At 56.3% G+C, this 22,072-nt stretch overlaps 1 long non-coding RNA gene across 1 annotated transcript; it reads left to right on the forward strand.

Annotated features, from left to right (window-relative positions):
- The first annotated feature begins 7,287 nt into the window (after nt 1–7,287).
- On the forward strand, nt 7,288–8,620 carry LOC128801298 (uncharacterized). The gene is made up of 2 exons (XR_008435166.1): nt 7,288–7,565; nt 8,522–8,620. It is a non-coding gene; the product is annotated as an uncharacterized LOC128801298 (long non-coding RNA).
- Nucleotides 8,621–22,072: the final 13,452 nt, after the last annotated feature.

Raw genomic sequence — 22,072 nt, forward strand, 5'->3', positions numbered from 1 at the left:
TCCCACGCGCATTGCCCCTTCCCTGGTGGGGGGACACCCGTGCGTGTCACACACCCCGAGGCAGGCGAGAGCAGGCAGGAAGGACGCCGTGGCCGGGCCATGAGGCACGGAGGAGCCAGGCACGGTGGCCACGGCCCCCGAGGGCCAGCGGGCAGAGCGGAGGGCGGGCCCGGAGCGCTCGGAGGCTGCCGGGACGCGCGGACCGCCCGCCCTGCGCTCCTCCGCGCTGTTTTGTTTCAAACTCCGAGCCCTTGGGTGGGAGGGAAAGCCAAAGGCCGTTTCGCCCGAGGGTGCTCTCTCAGGAGGAGGTGCCTGCCTGCGTCCAGGGCATCCGCGGGCGCACAGACCTTGGAGCGTTTTCCTTGGAGCGTCACGAACCGCAGGGCTAAAGCTGACTTGCCTGAATGTGGGAAATGGCATCCAGGGTAAAGGCAGGGAGGGACCAGCTTGGGCAACAGCTGGAAATCACAGCTAAGGGTCAGCCTGTCGCTGATCTGGCACTCCTGGCTCCTCATGCTCCCCCCAAAGCTCCTGCTGTGAACGGGAGCCCGGCTCAGTATCCCACCCTTCACTGCCCGGGGGACCAAACCTGAGGGCTCCCCCCGGGCTGGGCATCGAGAGGAGACCTGGGGGAGCCTGCTTGCTCTGGAGCCCGCAGGGGTTGTTGGCAGCCCGGAGTGAAAAGCCCCCGGGGAGGGTCAGACTTCAGCTCCTTTGCAGCAGTTGCTCCTCTCGCAGCTCCCCCGGGAGCTGTCCCCACACTGCTCCTCTGCAGACCCCTTCTGGACACGGACAGCCCCATGCTCCCCATGCTGCTGCCCTTCCCCATGAACCCCCAGGGGCAGGGACATCCCAACCCCACAGGGGGACGGGGAGCTAGCACAGCCCCGAGCTGGGTCTGGCAAAGATGCACTTGGCACCTGAGCAAGGCAGGAGGGCTTAACTCAAACCAGATGAGCCAGAGGACTGGCTGTGCTCCACGGCTCTGGTACAGGCACGGCAACCCACCAACGTGGATTTCTCCGGGATCCACCAACGTGGATTTCTCTGGGATCCACTAACTGGGATTTCTCCGGGTTCTCTGGGCACCGAGGGAACTCGGGGTGCAGAACGCTGCAGCAGAGTAATGGACAAGGCACGGACAGGAGGCTGGGGCTTGAGGAGAGGCTCTCAGCAGAGGCTGCATCCGACTCACATGACTCAGAAGGCAAAAAGCAGCCACATCCCTGGAATTTCAACGCACTTCCGGCTCTTTAGCCTCCAAAACCAGCCCAGTTTGGGGCCTGTAATTGATACAATTTCGTGACACAAACAACGTGCGGGCAGTGATGAAGCTGGGTTTGGGAGTGACAAGAGGAGCTGCAATTCCAGGGACCCCAACTCCCTGGCTGCTGCACGTGGAGGGGCACAGGAAAGGATGAGCCATGGGGTCAGGCCGGGTTCCTGAGGGCACCCCTGTGGGCTGCTTTGCTGATGGCTTTTCAGGTCTTTTAGGCTCTTCACAAGGACCCTGGGGTTCACTTCCTGGACTGCACACCTTTTGGCACCTGCTTTTTGCACAGCAACCCAGGGCTGAGCCACCCCTGTCGCCCAGGCACCTTCCAAGTTCTTCCAATGCACTCCCCTCAATCCTGCTCCCAGCACAGGGCCTTTTCTCTTTTCCAGGGCAGACACACTCCATCTCCAAGTGGGGCTTTTCCCCTTTAAACCCATTCTTCTGTCCAAGGGCCCATCCTTAGCCCTACACCCCCATCCACCTCACTACCAGGAGGAGAAGATCCCAGCCTCAACATTTTTTTCCCATCTGATCCCAGAAAGCAGAAAATTTCTGGGCTGGATGCACACAGCAATCCTGATCCCTTACAGCCCTGGCTAAGTGACACACCCAAGTATGAAGAGACAGATGGTGGAACAGGCAGGAATGGGACGTGGAGAAGGGTTCATGCCTTTAAACTGAAAAAGAGAAGGTTTGGAGATGTTGGGAAGAAATTGTTCCCTGTGAGTGTGGTGAGGCATCAGCACAGGGTGCCCAGAGCAGCTGTGGCTGGATCCCTGGAAGTGTCCAAGGCCAGGCTGTACAGGGCTTGGAGCAACCTGGGGTAGTGGAAGGTGTCCCTGCCATGGCAGGGGGTGGAATGAGATGAGCTTTAAGGTCCCTTTAAATCCAAACAAGCCTGTGATTCCATGATCTCCCCATCCAGCATCCTGACCCATCACATCACACTGTGCATCACGCTGCCCTCAGGACCCAGCTGCAATGGGCTTCCAGTTCCCCCCATCCAACAATCTGTGCACATAAGGGGGTTGGGGTGTGTGCATAGAGGAGTTTTAATTAGCTAATAATCTTTAATAGGGTTTAATTGCCTTGTTATAAAAGGTAATTACAGCAATACATCAATTAGAGCTGTAAAATTAATAGATTTACCAGTTGTATTTATTGAGGAGCTGCTGCTGGCAGCGTGCAGCAGGCAGGGCAGCGCTGGTGGTTCTGCTCTGATACCCAACAGTGGGAAGGAGAGCAGCCACCAAGCTCTGGCATGGACCCTGCCCCTCCACCCAGGACAATCTGAGAACCACCAGCAGCAGCAAACTGCCCCACGACGAGCAGCCAGGCAGAGCAGATGGACAGACAGGCCAAAGGGGAACATGAGGTGCAGGCTCAGGCTCACAGTGTCCCTGCCACGTCTCCTGGGGACACTGGAACACGTCACCTCTGCTCTGCTGGAGATGCTGAGATGGAAACAGCTCTGGCTGCGTGTGCTGGGGCAGATGCCTGCCCACAGCTATGGAGCCGGCCGTGTCCCCCCTCATCCCCACGCTTCACTTTCAGGAGAAAAAGCCATCCCCAAAACCCAGCGTCTGAATCTCTCTTAAAAGGTAGCAGGGACCCATGGGCGCAAGGATGGAAGCCCACCCACACTGCCAGGCAGAGGGGAGTGTCCCCTGGGCTGTGCAGCTTGCTCCAAGCTCTCCCAGACCCTCCCAAAGCCCGAGCACGGGTGCTGCGGTCACACGGCCAAGTGGCGAGTGGTGACCCAATGGAAAATGCATCTCATGGCTTCCCATGAGCCCGCCCCTTGGGAGGGCTTTAAAGGAAAAGCCCTTCTATCCAGCAGGATCAGCCTATTTTCCATAAAGTCAGTAGACGACACAAACATCTGCTCAGAATACCCCATTTCATGGAAAGAAGTGTTTCTGAAGATAAGGTCCCAAACAAGCCAGTTCCCTGCTCCCCGTAGCCCCCAGCCCTGCGGGGTTGGGGTCACGCTCACGTTCTCGTGACCACTTTTCCCAAAGCAGTGAGCTTGGTGCCTGCAGGAAAAGCCAAAAGACAATGGGCTGGCAGGAGACCAGGCCAGCTTGGGGCAGAGGGATGGAGGCTCACACACGCAGACACCAGCCTGGGATGTGCCCCGTTAAATGCCACTTTTGGAACAGCCCCCAAACCTGCAGTGACTGGCGGGACCCTGGCTCACCCCCGTTAATCCTGAGGGGGGACTCAAAGGAGTTAAAAAATCCCTTTGAGCTTTGCCCAGACACCTGGGGCAAATTAGAGGACCCTCAGCACAGCTGGAAATTAATCTTTGCTTCCCACTCTGCAGCAGCAGAGTCATCTCAGCCTTGGAGAGAGCCGGGGATCTGCAGCAGTTGGAGCTCTGTGGGCACACAAATAAATAACACAAATAACCCAGCAGAGCTGCCTGCGGTGATTCCTGCCCACTCCCACAGATTGTGCTAGAAAAGCTCTAAAGCAGGGATGTCCCTCAGGAGATTGCCAGGCAGGGATGGGATGTCCCTTGGGATACTCCCAGGTCAGGATGAGCCAGTCAATGGCAGGGCTGGGAGCCCCCTGGAGCCCCCCAGGCAGTCCCGTGGCACTGCCTCTCCAGCCTGGGGCACGGCCGGGGATGCCAGGACTGGGATGTGATTTGTGGAGGTTTCCTCCCGTGCTCTGTGCCAGCTCACCCTGGCACTGGGGCTGGCAGTGCCATGGACAGGATGTGTATTGTAAAATGCAGGTGAAGAAATGATGATGTTTAACTCTAGTTCAGAAGGCTGAATGATTTCTTTATTATAACTATGTTATAACACACTAATATACTATAATATATATAGTATATATATATATACTATATATATATATATAATATATATATACTATAATCTTCTATAAAAGAAAGTACTAAAACTACATACTTACTTTTTCTAACTCCTATATCTAACTAACTCACAACTTGTGCCTTTCTCTCGAGAGTCCAGCCACTGGTGGATTGGATTGGCCATCAGGCTCAAACAATTCTCACCAGAATCTAATTAAACAATCACCCCCAGGTAAACAATTCTCTAAACACATTCTACATAAAAAAAAAAAAAGAACAGAAATAAAAATTGTTTTCTCTTTCTTTCTCTCTGTGCTCCTCTATGAAAAATCCTGAGAGAGAAATGTGCTTGGCACAGATGTGGATGTGCCTGCCCTCACCCCGGGCCAGAGGAAGCCCTGGCCCACAGCAGGGCTGCAGCTCACCCGTTCCCTCGCAGGGCAGCGGAGGTGCCGAGGGGATGTTTGTGCAGAACAGAGCTGGAGAGGCTCCAGGGCAGGCCTTAGCCCTCCCCAGTGCCACACTGAAGGTGGATAAAAGCCATCCTGCCTCCAGGGCTCACCATGGCCCTGCTGAACTTGCCCAGCATCCTCCAGGATGCCAGCCTAGCCACAAATCTGGCCTGAGGGCCCAAGTCCCTGTGTTGGCAGAGCTCCTGGCACCTTCATGAGGGCTCAAGTCCCTGGGTTGGCAGAGCTCCTGGCACCTTCACTCTCTCCCGGGGAAGCCCCAGGATGGGCGTCTTCTGGTGTAAGAAACAGCCCAGGGCTGTTCCTGTTCTGTTGCTCCTGCAGCAAAACATCCTCTGCTCAAGGGTCTCCACTGCTTGGGGCTTTAAGGATCCCACAAGAAAAATAATCTCCAGGAGCAGCTTCAGGATGAGCTATTCCCACCTTCAGAGTGACCTTTTCCTCTTCTACACTTTGCCCACGTGCACAATGTCCAGCTCTGCCCCTCTGCTCCAGCTGCAGGGATTAAAGCTCACCTTCAACTGGAGGCTGTGGTGGAGAGCAGCCCCCAGGCCTGGCTCCCTCATTCCTGCTGCCCTGGGGAAGGGATGGGGACAGGGACAAGGCACGTGAGACACGTGGTGCCCCACATTGCCTGTGCAGATAGTCAGATCCCTTTTTGCTGTCTTTAAAAGGCAGAAAGGGGGAGAGGCCTTGGCATAGCCCTCCTGGGATCCTTGGTGCAGAGGGGACAGGGCAGACACACTCCCTGTTTCCAAAGAGCATCCCACCTCCCCTGCAGCCTCCGTGCTGCTCCAGTTCCTCAGGTGGTGCCACCTCCTCTGTCCTCGCTGCTCCTCAGGAAAGGGGCCACGTCTGCAGATGTCCGTGACCAGCTGGGAGCAGAGCACGTGGACCATTCCACGCTGGCAGAAGGAAATCAAGCCCCAGAAAATCCAGCTATCAGCATCTTGAGGTTTTCTTATGCCAGAGATGTTTTATAAACTCACTGCTCCCTCCAACCCGGCATCTTGTCCCTGTTTGTCCTTTGACCACCCTGGATCCGACAGCAATGAACACCTCAGTGTCAGCACATCCTGCCAGAAACATCCCAGACATTTTCTCATATAAAAGATGGTGTTAGCCCATTTCAGCTCAGAATGACAGGGACATGGAAGTCTCCACTCTTCCATTTTTTTTTTCCTTCCAAATCTGCCACCTTTGCTGCTGCAGAGGCAACTCTGAGCAATATTGATAAGCTCAGAGAGCAGGATTCCATGGGAAAAATGGTAAAATTATGGAATATCCTGAGTTGGAAGGGACCCACAAGGATCACGAGTCCAACTCCTGGCCCCCAACAATCCCACCCTGTGCCTGGGAGCATTGCTCCTTCAGCTCTGGCAGCTTTGGAGCTGTTACATTCCCTGGGGAGCCTGGGCAGTGCCTGATCACCCTCTGGGGGAAGAGCCTTTTCCTGATATCCAGCCTGACCCTCCCCTGGCACAGCTCCAGCTGTTCCCTCGGGGAAGTTGAGCATCCCCTGGCTCCTTCTCAGCAGAGCTGCTGAGAGCAGCCAGATCTCAATGCTGGGGCTGCAGCCTCTGGGGAAGGACCCTGCACTGCCAGGCCCTGATGGGCACCAGCCCAGGGTGGCACCAGGGCATGGGCCTGGGGCTGCTGAGCCCCTTTCCCCCTCCCCACACTCTGGATTTCCTGGAGATGAACCACTGCTGCCCATATTCCATCAGCAGGAAAAAAGCTGCACGGGGCAAGCCCTGCTCAGGTGTGTCCACAGCCATTTCCATTCCTTTCCATCCCCAGTGCTTTCTGCATCAGGGCTGTTTTCTGCTGTTCACTGCACTTCTCCCTCCTGGCCCGCTCAGTGCTGCCACTGGGGTGGAGGGCAGCATGATGTGGCTGCTTGGCTTTACCACATTTAGTGATCCAAAAAGCCAAATTTAAAAAAAAAAAAAAATTGCACTCAAAATAGCACTAAACCTAAGTGCTGGGAGAGTCCCTCAGATTAAAGGAGAAAACGAAACTGGGTTCAGTTGTAGAAGTTAGAGCAGGATGTTGCACAAAGCTGGAGTCAGAGCATGGTGCAGAGGGGGGTGTGGGACTCACCCTCACCCCTGCACAGGTAAAACAGCCCTGAGGCTGCTCTCATCCAAGCTGGGAGGTAGAAATCTTTCCCCAAAGCAGGGTGAACAAATCTGCCCCGTGGAGAAAGCTCTGTATGTTGCAAAGCCCTGGAGCCCCAAAATGTCCCCAGGGAGACCCCGAGCTGTGGTTTGCAGGGGAAATCCGGGGCTCCAGCACGGGACAAAGGCAGAGCAGCTCTGTGGCTCACCTGTGCTGCCCTCTGGAGCTGCTCCTGCAGCATCCCCAGGCCAGTGGGCGGAGGAGCAGAGCGAGTTTCCTTAATGGGCTTTGGACGTAAAAGGCAGCAGAGGCTGGAGGTGAGCAGATTAACATCAAAGGAAAAAATATGATAAAAAAAGTGCTTCGTCCCAGTTTGTCCCAGGCAGGAGAGGCCAAACAGGCTCCGAGCCTCACCATGAATCACGCTGGTGACAAAGCCAGCAACGGGCTGTTTGTTTGCCTGTTGCCAAGGGCCCCGTGGCTGTGGGTTGGGATCTCTGAGCCCTGTGGTTCAGCCACTCTTTCAAGAGGGTTTGGGATGGGGAAGCTGGGGGATCTCTGCTGTGATTTGAGGGCAGAGCTGAGACCACAGGGTGGGGTTGGACTGGGCAGGATGGAGCTTGTGGTACCAGGAAAGGGGGCTGTGCTGGCTGGAGACCCCAGTTGCTGCAGAGAGCAGTAGGATGGAGGCTGTGGGGGCCAGTGGCAGCAGAAGCAGAGGGTGCTGTGACACACACCAGCCCCAAGAACCACTGTGCAAGGGGGGCTGGAGGACAGATCCCACTGGGAATGACTCATGGATGATCAGAAAACACCCTTGGCTCCAACGACAAAGGCAGAGAGCACCAAACCACCCTCCTGTTCCACGCTGGAGGTGAGTTTCTCCTTCCACTGCCTCCACTTCTACCTTCTGCCCTTCTCTGTGCAAAGCCTGGCTGCACTCACTGGATGCTCAGATCTGCCTGGTCTGCAGTGCTCAGCCCAAGTGCTAAAACATCTCCTCCACCCTCCAGTGAGGTATGGGGTCTTCAGAGCTCATCTGTCAATGGTGCAGAAGTCCATGCCTCCGTTTGCCACTCTGGGTTCAGCATATTCTGCCTTTTTTCCATTCTTCCATGACTGTCTTAACACCTGAGGCTTTGTCTGCATAGAGATGGTCTCTTCAAGCACACAGAATCTCAGAATCACAGATGGAACCTTGAAGCCCATCTCCTTCCACCCTCATGCCATGGTCAGCAGCACCTTCCACTGGACCAAGCTGCTCCGAGCCCTGTCCAGCCCTGAGCACTTCCAGGGATGGGACAGCCACAGCTTCTCTGGGCAACCTGTACTGGTGCCTCACCACTCTCACAGGGAAGAATTTCTTCCTAATATCTAAACTAAACCTACTCTTTTAAAGTTTAAATCTGTTGCTATTTATCCTCTTTCCATGACCCCTGCTCCCACTGCCTGTCCATTTCCTTCTTGCCCTTCCAGGTGACCAGCAGGTCTCCCCCCAGCCATGCCAGTCTCTTGTCTTCCTTTCCTGATTTCTTTCTCATGTGGATTGAGAGTTTTTGCACTCTATGGAACGAGTCCTTAACTCTGTTCTGCCCCCTTGTCCCTCAGGGCAGTTTCTTAGGGGTCCCACTGAACAGTTTGCAGTTTGCTTTCCTACAATTCAGGGTCCACTCCTAACTTGAATCTTTGCCTGTCCCACATCCCCCAGGGCTGTGAACTCCACTGGTGCGTGGTCACTGCAGCCCAGGCTGCCTCCAATCTTGATGCTGCTGATGTGCTCACTTGTGTTGCTGATCAGCAGGTCCCATGGTATATCTATCCTCTCTGTAGGACTTCCATACATGGCCCCTTGCAAAGCCAAGACCTGCTCTCCGATGAGGATGCTGGAAATTACCATAATGCAAATAAAGCAATGTGTTATTAATGATAGTTCAGCATCATCCACACTGCAAGCTCTGCACAAGCCTCTGCTCTGTCAAAGGATAAAAGGAGGAGGGTGGGGAGGCCCTGGAGAGGCTGCCCAGAGAAGCTGTGGCTGCCTCATCCCTGGAATTGTTCAAGGATGTGGCTTGGAGTAACCTGGGACAGTGGAAGGTGTCCTTGCCCACGGCAGCATGGTGGAAGGAGATGGGCTTTAAAGTCCCTTCCAGCCCAAGCCACGCAGTGATTCTGTGAGCCCCGGGCTCTGACCGGTCCTGTAGTTTTGCTGTGACACACAGCTGGGCCCATCCTGGCTCCCCTCCCCTGGGCACTGAGGGCCAGCAGACCCTCTGTCACCGCGGGCTCGCACCCCCAGACCCTGCCCGCACCCCCAGACGCGCGGCCAAGGGGAGCCTCCAGCCCCCGGAGGTGATGCCAAGGGCACTGCGTGGCCCGGCCGGCCGGGGGCCAAGGCTCAGCCGAGCACGGCCCGAGCCCAGGCAGGGCACAGGAGGGATCGGCAGCTCCATCTCGTGTCTGCCGGCCGCAGTACAGAGCGGGGAGGCAGCCCCGGGACAGCGCCGGCCACCGCGGCTGCTCGCCCCGCGTCCCGGCGGGCGGAGCCCCCGGCCAGCCTCACCCTGTGCCTCCTGAAGGAGCCTGGGACTCGGGACAGAGGTGGCACTCGGCTCTGCCAAGTCCCAGCCTGGAGACTCGGAGCGGCGTGGGGATCGTCCGGCTGCCACGCAGAGCCCGCCGGCTCCCAGCAGCTCGGGGGTGCTCGCCCGCGGGGATGCCACCCCCTCGCTGTCCCGTGCCACCCCCTCGCTGCCCCGTGCCACCCCCTCGCTGTCCCGTGCCACCCCCTCGCTGCCCCGTGCCACCCCCTCGCTGCCCCGTGCCACCCCCTCGCTGTCCCGTGCCACCCCCTCGCTGCCCCGTGCCACCCCCTCGCTGTCCCGTGCCACCCCCTCGCTGCCCCGTGCCACCCCTCAGCACAGAGCCCCTGCTCTGGCCGCAGAGCACGTGGCACCGAAAAGCACAAGCGTAGATTCATTTTTTCAGGCACGGGGCCAAGCCTGAGAGACTGCTTCTCATTAGGGAAGCAGAGCGGGGAGTAGATGCTCCCATTCTAGGCTGGCGTCTTCCCAAGGGGATGGGGAGAGAATCCATCCCTCGGCGGGGTCTCCACTGCCGGCAGCACTTGTCCCCGAGGCACTGGACACCCCGTGTGGGGGAACATCCCCTCGAGCTGGCGTGGGGAGGAACAACCACGTCTTGACCCAGCAGTGGAAGAGCAGTGGCAGCACAGCCTGTGCTTCCCTCAACCGCCCCACACCGAGCCGGTTCTCCCTCCAGGCTTTTTGCCAACAGCAAAGAGAGGGGGAAAAGGTTCCCGGACAGCAGATAGTCCCGGTGAGCCGGCCAGGAGACAGACGTGCTGCCAACAGCATTGCTGGGTGGAAACAGGAATCAGAAACCAGCTGGTGGTGGTGCCAGCACAGAGCTGTGGGACAGGGATGGAGATGAGCACAGCACCCTGAGCCAGAGACCACTGAGCAGGACACACAGGCCATGGGAGATGAGGACAGTGCTCCTGAGCAGGACACACAGGCCATGGGAGATGAGCACAGTGCTCCTGAGCAGGACACACAGGCCATGGGAGATGAGCACAGCACCCCTGAGCAGGACACACAGGCCATGGGAGATGAGGACAGTGCTCCTGAGCAGGACACACAGGCCATGGGAGATGAGCACAGTGCTCCTGAGCAGGACACACAGGCCATGGGAGATGAGCACAGTGCTCCTGAGCAGGACACACAGGCCATGGGAGATGAGCACAGTGCTCCTGAGCAGGACACACAGGCCATGGGAGATGAGGACAGTGCTCCTGAGCAGGACACACAGGCCATGGGAGATGAGGACAGTGCTCCTGAGCAGGACACACAGGCCATGGCAGACGTGGGGTGCAAGTGGCAGCTCCTGCATCCCGGCCTCTCTGCACAGAACGTGCTGGACACACAGCCAGGCCCCTGGCTCCCTGCTTCTGGGATGGACCCACAGTTTTTCCTGCCTCCCGGTGCCCTTCCAGCCCAGCTGCACAGCCCTGCCATCCTCCCCGAGCAGAAAACACCCCTCTTGCCCTTGCTGGCACATCGCTGGCGCCGGGATCTCGTTGCTGCCACGGCAGAGCGCCAGGCGGCCCGGATGGGAGCAGTGTCAGGCTGAGCTGCAGGTGTTGGGCTGGCGGCAGCACCTCCCACTGCTTGGGGAGCTGGCGGGGCAGCGCCGGGGCTGCTCCGGTTTCCAGAAACAAGATCTCCAGGGAGGCTGCTGGCCTGAGCACCAACTGGCAGACGTGGCGAGCAGGGTGATGGGGATGGCCCGGCAGCGAGGTGCTGCTCTGCTGCACCACAACCCTGCCAGACACAGGACTGTCACCTTTGGAGCATCCCAAAGGACCGGGGGAGACAGCAATGAATACGGGGATTTTGGTGTTGCTTCAGCCAGATGGTGCCCAGCACCTGCCTGCTGGCACTGGCTCTGTGGCTGCTCCAAGGAAGGGAACAGCCCAAAGTGCTCACTGCATCTCCTGACAACGGGGTCAGGAACAGGGCCCCATGTTCCTGGAAGGGCAGGAGGGGCCTCAGACAGCTGGGGGGGGGGTCTTTGCCCAAGTGCTGAATTCTTGCCATGTGCAGGAAACTCCTCCCTGCACTCACCCACCCTCTCCGAGGCAAACCCAAGGAGGAATTTGAGGCAGGAGCAGGGTAACACCTGGGATCAGCATTGCTGCCCTGGGTGCTATCCCCTCTCCTAACCCACAGCCTCCTCCTTTGGCATGGCACAGGCAGGGTGACACTGTCCTGAGCTACCTCCCTGCCTCCAAGATGCTGAAACTAAGGAGTGGGAGGCTTCAGCCACTGTGGGGTGCAGTGGGGGTCTCCTGGATTTGCCAAAGCAGGACCAACAGCTGCTCTGTGCTCCATAAAGGGGGTCTGAGCCCACGGCAGCCCTGAGTGGTGAGACACCACAGCTGGGGCTGTGGAAGCCTCAGGAATTGCCTCCCAATCCCCTTTCCCTGCTGGCTGGGTGACAAACGCAGAGCCCCCGTGCCTTTGGCGCTGCCCTGCGCCCCACGCGTGGCCGGGACTCAGGAGCTGCCGAGAAGCTGAAGATGTCCCCAGAGCCGAGGCAATCCCGGCATTTTGGGAAGCATGCAAGCAGTCTGCAGCTCACGCTCGGATTTACACCGCTGGGATGGCCCTTTGCTGCTTGCCGAGGATCCGGCCCTTCGGGCAGGCTCCGAAATGATCCCAAGCCCCCCCCCCCGCTTTGTTATTAAATCAAATCCATCTGGCCTCGACCACGGACGGTTGTTATTCGAGATCCCTCTCCTAGAGGAGCTGGGATTAGCTCCGGGCATGGGGGATTCTCCCTCCCTCCCCCTCTCCCACCGCTCCCAGCCCTCCTGCCTCTCTCTTTTGTGTTTCTTCACTTCTCGAGGAGCAGGGGGAGGCGCGGGCACGCTCGGCAGCTTTTGTGCAGCGCGGAGCCGGCTGCGGGGCTGTCCCCGCAGTGCCACCGCGCTCCCGGTGGGTCCCACCTGGACATACCTGCACCCCCCCCACCCACATCAGGGCAGCCAGAACCCCCCGAACCCTGGGAATGCCACAGCTGGCACGAGGGGTGACAGTGACACGAGGATTTGTCCCAGCCACCTGCCACCCCCATTTTTGAGACCCCAAGCAGCAGAAACGCTGCCGGGAGCTGCTCTCCCCGGGGACATGCAGGGCTGAGCAGGGTAATCCCCTCTCCCAGCCCCACAGAATCCAGTGCCCCAGGAGGGCAGGGTGAACTGGAATGGTGTGGGATGTGCTACTGTGGAGCAAATGCTTTTAGCTTTACAGCAAGTGCCTTGAGTGCTGCTGCTTGCCCGGGTGTCACTGCTGGTGTTCCTTAAGGCTGCAGCTCCCAAACACCCTTTGAGGAGCTGCTGGATCGAGGATTTGGATTTTGGAACCTTCATGAAGACGATGGATTTCCACCGCTCTGACAACACAGAAAGCAGTGGGCAAATGAATTGGTGATGACCTGCCAGCAGGAGGCAGAGGCAGGGCACCCAGCCAGTGTGGGGATGTGTGTCTGCTCCTGGTGCAACCCTTGGGGCCACCTGGACCGGCAAGGATAAGGTGACAGCATGTCTGGCTCCAGCCCTCCAGGGACTCCTTTAGGTTGGGCAGATGGAGCCGCGGTCCCCATGGGCTCCCCAGTGCTGGGCTTTGTGTTGTGGCTGGCAGCAATTAGTGTTCCAGCTTGTTTTGGAGTGGTTCTCCCTGAGCAGTGCTGGGGCTCAGAACATGCCCTGGCTCAGCTTGACCTTGGCCTCTTGCACCTCCTCTGCTGTAAACTTCTCTTGCAAGGACACAGCCCGACACGCAGGCACCTCCACCACGGACAGGGTACACGGTCCCCAGCAAATGGCCCCCCCAGAAGCTGTGTATGAGGCACATCCCCCCTGGGAGGAGTGGCTGTGACAGTGTGGGTCAGCAGGGCACAGTGTCAGAGGGACGTGATGGGTCAGAGGCCAACTTTGAACATGGGTTCAGTGTTTAAACCCCTTTAGAGTGTGAATCTACAAAGCAGCGTGCACCTTCCCAGCCTTGGCAAAGCCTTCAGCACACCCCAGGAGAACCAGGAGCAACCCCCGTGTTTCCCTCTCACCACAGGGATACCTGGACAGAGCCTGCAGACAGCCTGGACTGGGAAGTGGCACCTGATGGTCCTTCCATCACTCCTGGAACCACTGCAGCACCTGCCGAGGCTCAGAGCTCCCCTGCACGCCAGCAGCAGCCCCCAGCTCACTGCAGACATCCTGCAGCCAGGTCTGCTGGATTTCAGCCTGGCTTCCAAGAACTGGCCCTTCTGCAGCTGACTGGAAAACATAAAAGGAGACAAGGCACGTTCTGAGGGAGCGCTGGAGTCCAGGGAATCAGCAATGTGGGAATTGACAGTTTCACTCCTGGGTCACACCGAGGTACAAACATTACCACACCTGCTCTGCTCTCTTGGGGCACCTGCAGCATTTAGGCACGAAGCCTGCATCCCACAGGAACTTTGTAATGGCACGGGGGACTCTCCAGTGGCAGAGATGGTGCTCTCATCTTTCCTGGATGGCTCTGCTGGTACCATCTCCTCGGGGACCAAAGCACAGCCCCCTCCATCACCCAGCCCTGTGGTAGGCTGCCAGCCCGTTGGGGAAGAGATGGGAAAGTGTCCACTTGACGTGCCTGAAAAGCAGCACACATCTCCCTGTTGCTATGGAAACACTGCTTTTAAAGCAAATTAATAATAATAATTAACACGATCTATTAAATAATGGTAATAAAAGCATTAGTAATGACTTGTAATTGGTAAAGCACTCGGAATAATATACACTCACCCTGGGACCTGCTCCCAGCTCAGGAACTGGAGCTGGGGGCGACATCTCCCACCCGCAGGGGAGTCCTGGGTGAGGGCGAGTGCCCTCTGCCTTCAGCACTGTACAGGCAGGAGCTTAGTGGGATTCAGGGAGGGATCAGACTTTTATCTGGATAATGAGGATGTCTAGACTGATAAGAAGAAGGGGTAAATTGGCTCAGGGCCTGAGTCTGCCTTGCCGTGTGCTTGGCACAGCAGCACGTGGTGGTGGGTGGTGGTGCCTGGGCAAAACTGAGGTGGGTTGAGACCAGGAGTCTACGCCAGGCTAGACAAAGGCCTTGTTCCTCCCAGTTTTTAACTTAGAAATCAGAGTTCTTCCAGGACTGTTAACCCCTGGGAGGCAGAGGTGAAGAGAACTCTAAGAAATTTTTCACGTGCTCGAATTCAGCCTGGATAAGAGAAGGCTCCAGGGAGACTTTAAAGCTGCTTCCAGTGCCTAAAGGGGCTCCAGCAGAGCTGGAGAGAGACTTTGGACAAGGGTCTGAAGGGACAAGACAAGGGGGAATGGCTCCCACTGCCAGAGGGCAGGGTTAGATGGGATATTGGCAGGAAATTGTTCCTTGTGAGGGAGGTGAGGCCCTGGCACAAGATGCCCAGAGAAGCTGTGGCTGCCCCTAAATCCCTGGAGGTGTTGAAGGCCAGGCTGGACAGGGCTTGGAGCAACCTGGGAGAGTCCCTGCCTATGGCAGGGCTGGGACAAGATGAGTTTTATGTTCCCTTAGAACTTGGCTGCAGCCCAGGGGATGGAGCAGCCACAGCTTCTCTGGGTCCCTCTGCTCTGTCTCTCACACATCGGGTCCTTGTGTCTCCCACTCATCAACCTACACCAGCAGAAGCAGTGTCCAGAGCAGAGCAGTGCAAGGCTGAGCCCAGAGCCATGACAAAACACCTCTTTTCAAGCTGTGAGATGCTTCCAAAAGGATCTGGAACTGCAGAGAGAAAATCAATGCAAAGACCTGACAGCCTCACCTGCTTGTTTGTGCCCAAAGTCCCTGTGCTGACAAGGTCTTCTCTGCACAGCAGAGCAAGGGCCTGCTCTCTCAGAATCACTCAGCATTCCCGCAGGAGCCTGCCCAGACAGGCAGAGCCAGGATGTGAACACCTGGGAAAACCTGGCCCTTGGTTTGGGTGCCGGCATGAGACTGAACCATTTGGAAAAGCAGGTCCCCACTGTCCCTGCTGTGCTTCTGGAGAGGCATCAGCCATCCCTGGACTGGCATAAGCAAGTGCAAAACAGCTGAAAAAGCGCCGGGATGTGTTCCTTAGACTTTTCCCAACGAGGTCTGACATCCAGACTGCCGGGCCGTGCAGGATGCAGGAGCAGCATTAGGATTGCAGCACACCTGCGTGGCTCAGGCTCCATCCCAGCCCGAGCACCCGGCAGCAACTTCCACCACGAGACTAAAATTAGCACCGACAGGAAGAGCTCTGGAGCACGACAGGATGATTAGAGCCTCCCTGGAAAGGAGGCATCACCTGCAACGTAATGACTTTCCTCATCTCTGTCAAAGTGTGCAACAACCGTTGTGGAATATGATGGGGAAAAGTGAGGCAGTGAGACAGGGGAAGGTGCTTCTGCACAAAATTGGAGTGGTAGCACTTGTCCAGAGGAGAAAAAACAGGATGCTGGCTCTCTGGACTACGCCCTGGACCTGCTGCATGACTTCGCTCAAATTGCTTAGAAAGACACAAAAGACTTAAGGACCGTGCATTCCAACTCCACCGAGATTTACAAACAGCAAGAAAACACCCAGATAAAAGGTAAAAAAATCTCTTTCACATGTATTTAACTGTATATGTTGTGTGAATTATCAGTGTCACTCTTCTCCAGCACCAAATCCATGCTTCAAAACTCTTTGTTGGCCTTCCTTGGCTAAAAATAGCCAACACCACCCACATCCATGTTCCTGAAAGAATGGGATGTCATTGGGCATCACCCCTCCTATAAACTTGCCCTGTTTTCATTTAAAATAACTCATAACTAGAAAGAGCATTAAAAGTGGGTGCACTGAGCCTCCAAGTGGGAAGATGTGACTGTGCTGAGGGAGCTCGTGTGTAGCTCACAGAAATGCCAGTGCCACTCTTGTTGCACCTAGTACAAGTTGGTTTGACTCCATGACTCACATTCCTGTCTTGAATTTGGAAATCACAGAATCATAGAATCATGGGCTGATTGGTGTTGGACACAACCTTAAAGCTCATCAAGTTCCATCCCCCTGCCATGGGCAGGGACACCTCCCACTATCCCAGCTTGCTCCAAACCCCACCCAACCTGGCCTTGAGCACTTCCAGGGATGGGGCAGCCACAGCTTCTGCAAGCAACTTGTGCCAGTGCTTCACCTCCCTCCCAGGGAAGAATTTCCTCCTAATACCTAACGTAAATCTCCCCTCTTTTTGGTTTGAAGACATTTCCCTTTGTCCTCAGAACACGGCCCGTCCCTGTCTCTCAGGTGGCCCCTTACAGAGAGGGCTCATTTGTCAGGATAACAGGAGAGAGGCAAGTCCCTTGGATGAAGAAGTGTTTCCCTTCAAGATCTCCTGGACAGAAATATGTGCACATGCGCTGCGCAGCTTGACAATGAACGTGCAGCGACTCCAACACATCCAACAAATCCTATGGATTTGCTGGGCACACATGGACCATCTGGCCAACACATGGGCCTCGGGTTTGACACGTCCAGGAAGCATCTGACTGATGGTGGATGCACCAGGCAGGCAGAGGGAGCAGGAACCCAGCCCCACCGGCACCACGGTGGAGGTGGGTGTGATGCTCACGGAGCTGATCCGCAGCTGTGCCGGCATTCCTGGGCTGATTTCTGGAGATTCAGACACAGGTTAAGTGCCAAAACCTCAACGTGCCCCTGGACAAAATTCAAAAGAGGATATACCCAAGGAAACACATGGTGGTTCTGATGTTTTAGGAATTGAAATCGGGAATTGTCTGCTCGCAGAAGATGGGATTCCAACGGGGGGAAAACGTGTTCCTTGGAAAATGAGCAACATGTATAAGCAGCAGGATTAAGGGGAGAGCGTGACCTTGAAATTGAACACCCCCTTTTGATCCCAGACCTAAAATTATCCAGATTTCAGCAGAAGTTTCTTCAGCAACCTTAGTGCAGTTGTTAAAAACAAACCCCTCGTGACTAGAAGTCCAAACCCTCCACGTTACGAACACAACCAAGTCTGCCAAGGGTGCGGCACCCGCGATCCCCGCGCCAGATTGTCCCTGTAGCTTAGCACCCATCTGCAGCCAATATGCTGAGCTCTTAACAAAATTGAGGGGTTTTAAAATCTGGTCTCCTGGGCCTGATCCCTTGGACCTGGGCTCACCAAAACCAATGGACTTCAAGGAGCTTTGGATCAGGCTTTGCGCTAATTTACTTATCTCATAGAACAGCTTAATTAACAAATGTTTGCAAAGCACTTCAGGATCCTTCCACGGACAGTGAGACTCCTCTTGCTGCCAGTCCCATTGACAAAGCAAAGAGGTTTAATGTCAACAGGCAGCAGATGAATTGTATGGACACAGTCGGGGATGGGGGGACATCCCGGGTGGATCGGCCAGCACGGAGTCCCCCCTGAGCCATGTCCTGCTGGGAATGGCCAGCCCGTGGGCTCAGAGTGGAAGGGAGCCCTGCCAGCTTCCCAGCATTTGGGACACTTCTGTTTCACGTGCAGCTGAGCAGTTCTTGAAATGATCTGTCCGGGGACAGGGAGATAATGTCTCAAAGCACTCGTGGCAATGGTATCCCAGCTTGAGCTTTCTACCTCGGGATATTCTATGATTCTATGCAAGATGAAAATGAAGAAAAGCCTAAAAAAGGTGTCCTGGTTCCAAGCAGGTGTTTTCTCCCCCTTTCCTCCCCACCATCAGCTCATCACCTCAGTCTATGGGACGTGGGATGCTTCCACAGCATTAAACCTTTCCTAGCAGCTGCCACCTTTCCCCCAGACTTGGGTCATGTCGGTGGCAGAGGGATGCAGCACTGGGAAGCGCCAAATTCGGCTTCACATTGATGACACAAATTCATCCAGAAAGTTTCTCTTTGCGCTAGCTCTTGATGGTGACTCTTAAGTCGCTGTTTTGCCCTAAGGACAGGCTGCTGGCACCTCCTCAGTCAATGTCAGCTTTATTCCTGCCTCCCACAGAACTTTCTGTCACCAGCCGTGGTGCCCGGCCACCCCTCCCCGCTGGCCCTGGCACCGGCAGCAGCTGCAGTTTGCAGTTTCTCCCTTTTCTTTGATCGTTCTGCAGCCTCCTGCCTCGGGAAAGGGCACGTGATGCCGCTGCCTGATCCCGACCTCTCTGCTCCAAGGACTCTGCCGCCGTCCCAGGCTTTAATTAATACTTCCCCCCCCCCGGCCCCGACAGTAATTCGGGGATGTGGATTTTAAAGCATTTGGAAATACCCGCTTTTTAACTAGAAACGCTGCGTTTCTGCCAAAACCTCGGCAGGGGTGCTCGCTGAGTGGATAGAGCTGTGCAGAGACTACACCCATGGTGAAATCCTCACTCGCAATCCAGCACTACCTGCCCCCCAAAAATAACCTTTTACCTCTCTAGCCAGGGAGCTGGGAATGATCCAGCCCCCAACAGCTCCGCGATGTGAGCCCCTCTGACCTACTCCAGCTCATGGAGCTGGCTCAAGCCACCTGGCAGAGCTAACTTTAACCTGAATTACTCCTGAAATCCAGCTTCCCCAGAGGCAGCGATGCCAGACGGGAGGTAAGATCATTCCCAAGCAGCTGCTATCACTGGGAAGAGGATCAAAGTCTTGGTCGTAGCCCAGCTACGCCCCCAAAATATTGTGTGAACTGAGAGATGCTGCTATCAGGGACCCATCAGGATTAGTCACTGCCCATGTTGCCAGTTCCTGTGATTTTTCTAGGAGCATTTCTGGTTGCCTTAAATTCCCAGCTCTGTGAGTCATGTGAATCTGTGCGAGTATGAATTTTTGGTTTTTTTTAAAGTAAGTTTCTAGACCTTGTGGCTGTGCAGAATAGCAAGGTGATGTAACCAGAGTGAAATCTGACAGCCTCAGGAAAAGGCAAATGAAAAGGAACTCAATTTTCTTTTTTTTTTTTTTTGGAGTCACACAAACTTTTTAGTCAGTTTGGTGATTTCTGGGACTGGTTCATGCTGCTGGAATGCTCAGAGCTGGAGGTCCACAGTTTTTCCCTTTTTTTCCTTTCACTTTCTGATTTCCAGGGGCACTTTCTTCTCCTGAGACCTCTGTGACAGAACTTAAAATGGAGGTGGAAGCAAAACCACGTCCCTAAAATGACGTGCTGCCTCCAGAGCAGGCATTGCTACCAGCCTCACTGAGATCCAACCTGGACAAGTGAAAAGTCCATAATTTACAGGGCAGAACACCATAGCTCCCACCACCAGCACATGGGCACGCACACGATCCTTGTCCACACTGGGAGCATCCCTGCATGGAGACATGCGTGCACACAAATGCCTCGTACACAAACACGTGTGGTTTGTGGGCATATTTCAATGTACATAACCCTGTGTGTTTGCACCTGTAGCACATGCTTACACAGACACACACAAGGCTTGCACCTGGTTGTAAAGCGTGGAGGGAGCCACAGCCAGCAGGTGTGTGCAAGGGAACCAGCAGTGTGTGTGTGTGTGTGTGAACGTCCATGTGCATTAAATGCACATTTTTGGCCATTTAATGGGGCACACCCAGCCAAGTGCCTGTGTTAAAACTTGCCATGGGATGTGTGTGTGCCCTGTGGAGCCACCATCCATCACACCCCAATACAAAGAGACACCTCTTAGAAGAAGGAATATCCCAAACTGCCACGAAAGAAAACATCCCAAACTGACTCTCTCAGGAGTCCCATCACCACACAACGGTGAAAAAAGAAATAAAACCTAATTCAGGACACTGTTCTACAACCATGACCAAAATGAGCTGCATGAAACACAGCAGTGGGTGGGTTCTCCTGCCCTTAGCTTTACTTTTTTCCCCTCTTTTTTGTGCACACCTACAGCACAACCACCACAAAGCTCTAACCCACAGCAGCTCCACGCCGGGTCCTGCGCAGAGGGGATCTGCCCCTCCGGCTGGTGTCCCAGCATCTCCCTGAGTTTGTACTACACATCAGGAAACCTGGACGCCAAAACCAAAACTGAGAGCAAAAATTTCCCTTCCCAAAGTGCCTGGGCAAACTCACAGGGAGAGCTCCAGCAGCACCTTACCGGCTGAGTCAGTGGATGAGCCATCTCCTTGTGCTGGCTGCCCCATCTGCCGAGTTTAGCCGCAGCTGAGATCTTCTGCTGGTAGACCCAGAAAGGGGAGGTGGGGGGAAAGGAAAAAACCTTCCTGTAAGGATCCCAGAGAGAGCAAATCCTACAGGATACAGCGTGGGGGGGTAGAAAGGTCCAGCCCCGGTGACAAGGCACCGGTGCCACCACCCCCCAGCCCTCGCCGCAGCCGTTGCCATTGCCAGAGCTGCGGCGCGATGTGGCTCGGCGGGAGCCTCGCATCCCTCTGCATTGTCCCTCTCCAGTGCGAGCTCCGGCAATCTCATTTCATGGGAGACATCTGGTTTGATTCAAAGAGAAGAAAGGGGCGAGGGGAGAACCGCGCGCTCGCACACTCACCGCCCAGCCCCGGCTGGCTGGGAGCTGGGGAGCAATTGTCAATGCTTCCCTCCACGCTGAATCCTCCTCATTTCAATGAGAAAGGCCAGCCCAGGGAGCAGGGCTGTCCCACAGCCCCCCCCCCCCCAGCATTCCCAGTTTGCAGGAGGAGGGCTTTACTGGGGCACAGAGCCAAGGGTGGGGAGCTGAGCCCCAGCAGCCTCACCAAGCCTCGCTGTGCCCGGAGCCACTACAAGGCCCTGGGGGGCTGGGGGGCTCCCCTTTCTTCTTTTCCATAATTCCCAGGCCTGCAGTATTGTCCCTCAAATGCTTGTGGCTGTGTCAGGGGAGTTCCCACTGCAGGACCAAAGTCCTCATGTTTGTGGGGAAGCCTTTTGGAAGGCCGTGTCCTCCTTCACAAGGACGAAGCAGTGAGCTCCTTGTCCATGGGAGGGGGGGGGGGGTCCTGCCCCATTGTGCCACCATTCACCCCGCTGACCCTGGCGCCCTGCTAGCCTGTACCCAAGGTGTCCCTGCTGAGCCACCACTCCTCCCAGGGATCCCTGTTGTGCCTGTGGGTCTCTGGATGGATCCCAACCCTGGACACCTCTGCAGCACCCCTCATGAGTGGGTAGCAACAGGTCCCCACACAAACCCTCCTTCGCCCATGACCCCTCCACAGTGTGGGGCACATGTTGGGTCCCCACATAGACCCCTTCCACTCATGACCTTCCATGCTGGGCGCACTCAGTGGGTCCCCTCACAGATCCTTCATTCCTGTGGTCCCTCTGTGCCAGGGGTGTGCACAGTGAGTCACTCCTGGAACCCAGAGTGGGTCCCCATGCAGCTCCCTCCACCCACCCACCCACTACATGGTGGGTCCCCAAGGAGCCTCCTCCACTTGTGACACAGGGAATCCCACTGCAGCCCGCTGCACCCATTGCACAGTGGTCCCACCACAGTCCCTTCCACCCATGGCATGGCTGATCCCCTTGCATCATCCTCCAGCCGTGTCACAGTGGCTTCCCACGCAGTCCCCTCCACCCGTTCCCTGCACGGCTGGTCCCCTCACACCTCCCTAACCCGTGTCACGGCGTGTACCCCCGCCCCCGTGTCATGGCATGTCCCTCCACCGGTGACATGGTGGATCCTCCTGCATTGCCCTCCCCTGGTGGCACCGCGTGGTCCCCCTGCAGCCCCTCCACCCGTGACACAGTGTGTGCCCCTACAGCCCCTCCACCCTCTGCACAATGTGTCTCCCCACGGCAACCCCCCCCCACTCCGTGTCCCAGGCGGTCCCCCACACCCCACTCCACCCATGTCACCGTGGGTGCCCGCGCAGCCTCTCCACTCGTGTCACCGTGGGTCCCCTGGAACCCCCT

The sequence above is a fragment of the Vidua chalybeata genome, chromosome 29 (genome assembly GCF_026979565.1).
Source record: "Vidua chalybeata isolate OUT-0048 chromosome 29, bVidCha1 merged haplotype, whole genome shotgun sequence".
NCBI classification, from domain to species: domain Eukaryota; kingdom Metazoa; phylum Chordata; class Aves; order Passeriformes; family Viduidae; genus Vidua; species Vidua chalybeata.